Genomic DNA, 7,540 nt, shown 5'->3' on the forward strand with positions numbered 1-7,540 from the left:
TCTCAGCGTTTGTAGGTTTATTACGCTCGAGCGTGGTACCGTTCTCTTAAGCAGAGCGGGACCCCGATTACAGGTTACACAAAGATTATATACTGTTGGCAAAACATCCTGCCTGTGTGCCTCGGGGCGGGGGGTGGGGTGGGGGAGGCCTAACCCAATAAACAGGCCTTCTCCTTATCTATCACCAGTCCCCTGCAGCCACCTTCCCGCTGCAAAAACGCTGAATTAGCAGCTATTTCAGGCATGTCGGCTGGTTCCTGTCTCCTTTGTTTCCCTTATCTTGACACTGTCCAGCTGTCCACCCTGAAGGATCCTCCTCCCTTGGTATGTGATGTGCTCGCTTCTAGTTAATGGCCGACAGGAAACCCAAAATGGAGTCACATATGCTAACTCGGTTGATTGCCCCTGACAGTCCTTCCTTTTGTTATATACGTCAGTAAACTATATGAGGGCAGAATAACCTCGATGCAAGATTAAAATTTGCCGGCAGCTCATACTACAGCATTGTAGGTATACAAAAGTAATACAAAAAGAGAACCAGCCATAAGAAGGAGGTACAAAATACGCCTTCCCCAAGCCCCCAAGTCTGGCAGCCTGGAGGTGAGGTGTGGAGAGAGGAGCGTGTGGTGGAATCCGGTACTGGTGTCGTCAAGGGTGACACGGTGAAGTGAGGTGGCCTGCTGCATAAGGGTGTGGATATCGACTTCTACCCTGCTGTGTTGATTCACAAAGACACAACAGCTTGAGTTAACAAGAGCACAACCCCCCCACCCCCCCACCCCCGGTTTGCAAGGAGATAGTCTAAGGCTAAGGGGTTCTGCAGTGTGGGCTGAGATAACTGAGTCACCTCCATTTGAAGGGTAGACAAGGCGTCTGCAGTGGCATTTGCCATTAATTCTAAAGCTGCAGAAATATTAACTGTAGCCTTTTCCAATTCACTCACCCACACCCAGGGCAAAAACCAACGAACAAAGGAGTGAAAGCCTGTAGGCCGTTCAGAGAGAGGATTTGATGGGACATTTCGTCGGTTCCTCCATACCAGGTTCCCAATTTCCCCCTGGGCTAGGGCCTGGTGTACTGTAACAGCGGGTACTAAGGTGCATGTACCACACCAACCTGCCGGGAGGACCTTATAAGCCGTGCGGTTGCACAACCAGAACCAGCCTGATCCCTCAGGGACCGGCCACGGCGCCCTGGAATACTTGGGGGGACTTGCCGCACCAGAGCTAATGCGGGTGCTATCACTGGACCCTACAAAGTTATCCACAAAAACTGTATTTTCGAAATTCTTACGTCATGACACACATAAAACATAACTACCCTGGGCCACCATATCAATAGACCAAGTTTGGATTGTAACATTCCAGTTAAATGGAGTGTCTGTCCATAATCCGGCCAGGAGGGTTCGGTTGAGAGGGATAGGCTCCCTTACCAACGGGATTCCCTGACCTATGTACGTGGGGGTATGAATACAGAGCCAACACCGTGTTCGGTTAACCCCCTGTGCTATAGCATGGGTTAAATCCAGGAAGTTGTTGCTTTCCCATCCGTGTACCGAACTCGAGAATAGAGAGGGGATTTCACAGGCCACCCATATCAGTATTTGCATCCTCCCGTGTACCACGCACAAAACAGGACAACAAATATAAGTCCAAGTAACAAGAAAACAAGAAGTCCTGATGGAGTCTCGAGACCCCAATAGTTGAATCCAGCAGAATCCGCTCCTATTTGTGGGCCCACTGTGGAGACAGCGCTTGCGTTGTATGCTGCTTTAAGAGAACCTCAACTTCGTGGGGGACCCAGACAGGCAAAGGGTGCCCCAGAACAATAGGGCGTGACCGTTCCACCATAAGGGCTGCAGCGGCAATGGACCACACACAGGAGACCGATCCCCGAATGACCGGGTCCTAAGGTAGGGAATACTAAGCTATGGGGCGTGGGCGATCCCCTAGGTACTGCAATAGGACACCACTGGCCGACTGGGGAATCAGTGTCAGGATAGTACTCGGATCAGGGACCACTTGGTGGGGGGTTATAACATAACTATTTATCTCATGCAGATCTTGAACGAACCAATAAACTGGGCGCCCATCTGGGCCCGGTTTTGACTTTTTCACAGGAAGGATAGGAGCATTAGAATCATAGAAGCATAGAATCATAGAATATCAGGGTTGGAAGGGACCTCAGGAGGTCATCTAGTCCAACCCCCTGCTGAAACAGGACCGATCCCCAATTAAATCATTCCAGCCAGGGCATTGTCAAGCCTGACCTTAAAAACTTCTAAGGAAGGAGATTCTACCACCTCCCGAGGTAACGCATTCCAGTGTTTCACCACCCTCCTAGTGAAAAAGTTTTTCCTAATATCCAACCAAAACCTTCCCCACTGCAACTTGAGACCATTACTCCTTGTCCTGTCATCCGCTACCACTGAGAATAGTCTAGATCCATCCTCTTTGGAACCACCTTTCAGGGAGTTGAAAGCAGCTATCAAATCTCCCCTCTTCTTCTCTTCTGCAGTCTAAATCCCAGTTCCCTCAGCCTCTCCCTCAGCCTCTCCTTCTTGTAGTGTGGGGCCCAAAACTGGACACAGTACTCCAGATGAGGCCTCACCAATGTCAAATAGAGGGGAACGATCACGACCCTCGATCTGCTGGCTATGCCCCTACTTAGACATCCCAAAATGCCATTGACCTTCTTGGCAACAAGGGCACACTGCTGACTCATATCCAGCTTCTCGTCCACTGTCACCCCTAGGTCCTTTTCTGCAGAACTGCTGCCTAGTCATTCGGTCCCTAGTCTGTAGCGGTGCATTGGATTCTTCCATCCTAAGTGCAGGACCCTGCACTTATCCTTGTTGAACCTCATCAGATTCCTTTTGGCCCAATCCTCCAATTTGTCTAGGTCCCTCTGTATCCTATCTCTACCTGCCACCGTATTTACCACTCCTCCTAGTTTAGTATCATCCGCAAATTTGCTGAGAGTGAATTCCACACCATCCTCCAGATCATTTATGAAGATATTGAACAAAACCGGCCCCAGGACTGACCCTTGGGGCACTCCTCTTGATACTGGCTGCCAACTAGACATGGAGCCATTGATCACTACCCATTGAGCCCGACAATCTAGCCAACTTTCTACCCACCTTATAGTGCATTCATCCAGCCCATACTTCTTTAACTTGCTGACAAGAATACTGTGGGAGACCGTGTCAAAAGCTTTGCTAAAGTCAAGAAACAATACATCTACTGCTTTCCCTTCATCCACAGAACCAGTAATCTCATCATAGAAGGCGATTAGATTAGTCAGGCATGACCTTCCCTTGGTGAATCCATGCTGACTGTTCCTGATCACTTTTCTCTTGTCTAAGTGCTTCAGGATTGATTCCTTGAGGACTTGCTCCATGATTTTTCTGGGGACTGAGGTGAGGCTGACTGGCCTGTAGTTCCCAGGATCCTCCTTCTTCCCTTTTTTAAAGATTGGCACTACATTAGCCTTTTTCCAGTCGTCCGGGACTTCCCCCGTTTGCCACGAGTTTTCAAAGATAATGGCCAATGCCTCTGCAATCACAGCCGCCAACTGCTTTAGCGCTCTCGGATGCAACGCATCCGGCCCCATGGACTTGTGCACGTCCAGCTTTTCTAAATAGTCCCTAACCACTTCTTTCTCCACTGAGGGCTGGTCACCTCCTCCCCATGCTGTGTTGCCCAGGGCAAGGAGAACTGCATGGAACCAAGACCTCCTGGGTTAAGTAGCTAGAGATAAGAAGGGAAATACCTTCCTCCGTCTCCTTCGGCAAGGGATATTGTTTTACGGAGGGAGGCGGCCCATCCCTTACCTGCAGACTGACTGGAGTGGCTGATTGAAGGAGGCCCACGTCGGTGGAACTCACGCTCCACAAATTGGGTGGGACGCTGGAGAATTCTGTGGGGAGATCGGGAATCGGGGTTAGTGAGGCCATAAGAGAAGCAACCGCCGAGTCCGGGACGGACATGTGAAGCCCCTCGTGGGCATAATATATGTGGGCTCCCAGCTTGCTAAGCATGTCTCACCCAAGGTTAGCGGGGCCTTCTGGCATAACAACAAATCTCTGTGACAACTTTAAGGAACCCAGCTCCAGACGGACGGGGCAGGATAGGGGACCTGGGCACGGGTCGCCCTCAATATCCTGCACCCAAACCTTGGTATTAGAAAGAGAGCCCGGAACAAAAGTTCAAGTGGAAAGGGTGGCTCCGGTATCCACCAAAAAGGGTACAAACCGTTCCACAATTTACAAGGAAATATGCGACTGCAATCCAAGATTCCATTCCAACTCTCCCACGGCTCCCAAAATCTCTGCCTCTCGTCACTGGGGATTATCGAAGTCCTGGGAAGCGTTAGGGGGAAAGGAGGAACCGGTCACCGGCTGATCCTGCCAAGGAGCCCCTCGTGGAAGCAGGGGGTATTCCTTCTTCCAGTGCCCCGGTTGCTTACAATAATAACAGTTCCCGTTCCTTGTCCCACCACAGCCTCCTCCCCGTCCTGTCCCACGTCCGCGTCCCCTCCCCCTTATATTCCCGTGTCCCTGCCAGTGCTGATTCCCCAAGAGAACCTGCAATGCGGCTGCCAACATACTTACTTCCTCCTTCTTTTGCTTACGTTTTTCCTTAGCTTTCTCCTCGTCCCTACCATTAAACACAAAAGTGACCAGGCGAACTACTTCGCTTAGGGCTTTCCCTGGCCAATCGGGAACATGTTTAGTTAAATACTTCTTTATGTCCGGCGCCGCTTGATCGACAAAGTAAGAGACCATCATCATGCGGCTAACCTCGGCTTCTGGCTCCACCCCTCCCCCATACATTCTAACCTGCTTAAACAAGCTGGCCAAACATGCAGACGGATGCTCGTTTAGGTCTTGCTGGCACTCTCTAATTTTTGACCAATTTGCCGTCTTACTACCCGCCCTACGGATGCTCTCCAGGAGCCCTTCCCGGGCAGCTGAGAGGCTGGCCCGGCCATTGAGGTCGTTAGGATCCCAACCTGGATCGGCTTCGGGCCAAGGGGTGCGATTCTCAGCGTCCCCCGCCCAACGCCGATTGGCGTCTAGAATAGAATACTTCTCGTCAGGGGTAAATAGGGTTTGCAAAATAGCCTGGACGTCTGCCCAGTTAGGGTTAAATGCCGTAAGGACTGAACGGATAGTCTGTAGGACTCTTTCCGGATCATCGCGAACCTCGGCATCTGTGACTGCCAGGTGACCAGGTCCCCAGGCCCAAAAGGGCGGTGGACGTGACCATAGTGACACGGTCATTGCTCGTCGCAACGGGTTGTTGTATCGGGCACTTGAAGCGCAACAGGGGGTAGGGTTACAGGCGGCTATAGAGGGGCAACAGGAGGAGGAGTAGCGGGAAGAGACGGAGGAGGGAAAGCAGCATAGGGCGGAGCGGAACCTGCAAGCGGCATGCAAACCTTAGATCTGGTACCAGAGCCCAAAGTTGAGGGGCGCCCCTTATCTCAGGCGTATGCCCAATTATCCCATACATACCAATAATCCATTTCAGCTGGATGCTTGTCCTCCAGCTGTTGTCTAAGGCAGGTTAATTCATCCTGTGCAAAAGTTCCGTCGGGTGGCCATCCAAAGGGCGTCTGAATAGTCAGCGCTGGCCACTCGACTTTATACAAAATTACAGCTCTCCTTTCACCTAACCCAGGGGTGCCAGAAATATTTTTCCAATTCCCGAGAATCTCAGCCAAAGGGGTTCCCCTGCTCACACTCTGCCCAGAGCCCATTCTAGGGCTACCAAAAGAACGCCTCAGGTGCCACCTTATCGCCTAAGCGACGGCCCACACGCCCGTTCCTCCGAGTTCTTGAAGGTGAACTCACCTGGTGCCGGCTGGAGTTGTCTGAGGGAAGGAGTGCGGCTTCGCTTACGAGGGCAAGCCTAGAGTCCCAAACTGTTACGAATTATTCCAGTTAGGACATGTACAGTTTGTTTCTAGGCTGAGGCAACCAAATAAAGACAGACTGCAGAGTGTCTCAGAGTTTGTAGGTTTCTTACGCTCGAGCGTGGCACCGCTCCGTTAAGCAGAGCGGGACCCCGATTGCAGGTTACACAAAGATTCTATACTGTTGGCAAAACATCCTGCCTGTGTGCCTCGGGGGGCCTAACCCAAAAAACAGGCCTTCTCCTTATCTATCACCAATCCCCTGCAGCCACCTTCCCCCTGCAAAAACGCTAAATTAGCAGCTATTTCAGGCATGTCGGCTGGTTCCTGTCTCCTTTGTTTCCCTTCTCTTGAAACTGTCCAGCTGTCCACCCTGAAGGATCCTTCCTTCCTTCCTTGGTACGTGGTGTGCTCGCTTCTAGTTAATGGCCGAGAGGAAACCCAAAATGGAGTCACATATGCTAACTAGCTTAATTTCCCCTAATAATTATGAACAGGAGGCTGCCACGCACCTTTCCTACAACTTTCCTATGACGAGATAACTGGTTCTGTGGATGAAGGGAAAGCAGTGGACGTAGTGTTCCTTGGCTTTAGTAAAGCTTTTGACATGGTCTCCCAGAGTATTCTTGTCTGCAAGTTAAAGAAGTATGGGCTGGACGAATGCACTATAAGGTGGGTAGAAAATTGGCTAGATTGTCAGGCTCAACGGGGAGTGATCAATGGCTCCATGTCTAGTTGGCAGCCGGTTATCAAGTGGAGTGCCCCAAGGATCGGTCCTGGGGCCGGTTTTGTTCAATATCTTCATAAATGATCTGGAGGATGGTGTGGATTGCATTCTCAGCAAATTTGCGGATGATACTAAACTAGGAGGAGTGGTAAATACGGTGGCAGGAAGGGATAGGACACAGAGGGACCTAGACAAATTAGAGGATTGGGCCAAAAGAAATCTGATGAGGTTCAACAAGGATAAGTGCAGGGTCCTGCACTTAGGATGGAAGAATCCAATGCACTGCTACAGAGTAGGGACCGAATGACTAGGCAGCAGTTCTGCGGAAAAGGATCTGGGGGTGACAGTGGATGAGAAGCTGGATATGAGTCAGCAGTGTGCCCTTGTTGCCAAGAAGGCCAATGGCATTTTGGGATGTATAAGTAGGGGCATTGGCAGCAGATCGAGGGACGTGATCGTTCCCCTCTATTCGACATTGGTGAGGCCTCATCTGGAGTACTGTGTCCAGTTTTGGGCCCCACACTGCAAGAAGGATGTGGAAATATTGCAGAGAATCCAGCGGAGGGCAACAAAAATGATTAGGGGACTGGAACACATGACTTATGAGGAGAGGCTGAGGGATCTGGGATTATTTAGTCTACAGAAGAGAAGAATGAGGGGAGATTTGATAGCTGCTTTCAACTACCTGAAAGGTGGTTCCAAAGAGGATGGATCTAGACTATTCTCGGTGGGAGTGGATGACAGAACAAGGAGTAATGGTCTCAAGTTGCAGTGGGGGAGGTTTAGGTTGGATATTAGGAAAAACTTTTTCACTAGGAGGGTGGTGAAACACTGGACTGCGTTACCTAGGGAGGTGGTGGAATCTCCTTCCTTAGGAGTTTTTAAGGTCAG

General features: G+C 50.6%; 1 long non-coding RNA gene across 1 annotated transcript; it reads right to left on the minus strand.

The window, feature by feature from the left end:
- Positions 1–3,829, minus strand: LOC140897878 (uncharacterized). The gene is made up of 2 exons (XR_013634580.1): positions 3,143–3,829; positions 1–714 (listed from the first exon to the last, which is right to left on the minus strand). It is a non-coding gene; the product is annotated as an uncharacterized LOC140897878 (long non-coding RNA).
- Between the last annotated feature and the right edge of the window lie 3,711 nt (positions 3,830–7,540).

This window comes from Lepidochelys kempii, chromosome 14, assembly GCF_965140285.1.
Source record: "Lepidochelys kempii isolate rLepKem1 chromosome 14, rLepKem1.hap1, whole genome shotgun sequence".
Classification (NCBI taxonomy): Eukaryota; Metazoa; Chordata; order Testudines; family Cheloniidae; genus Lepidochelys; species Lepidochelys kempii.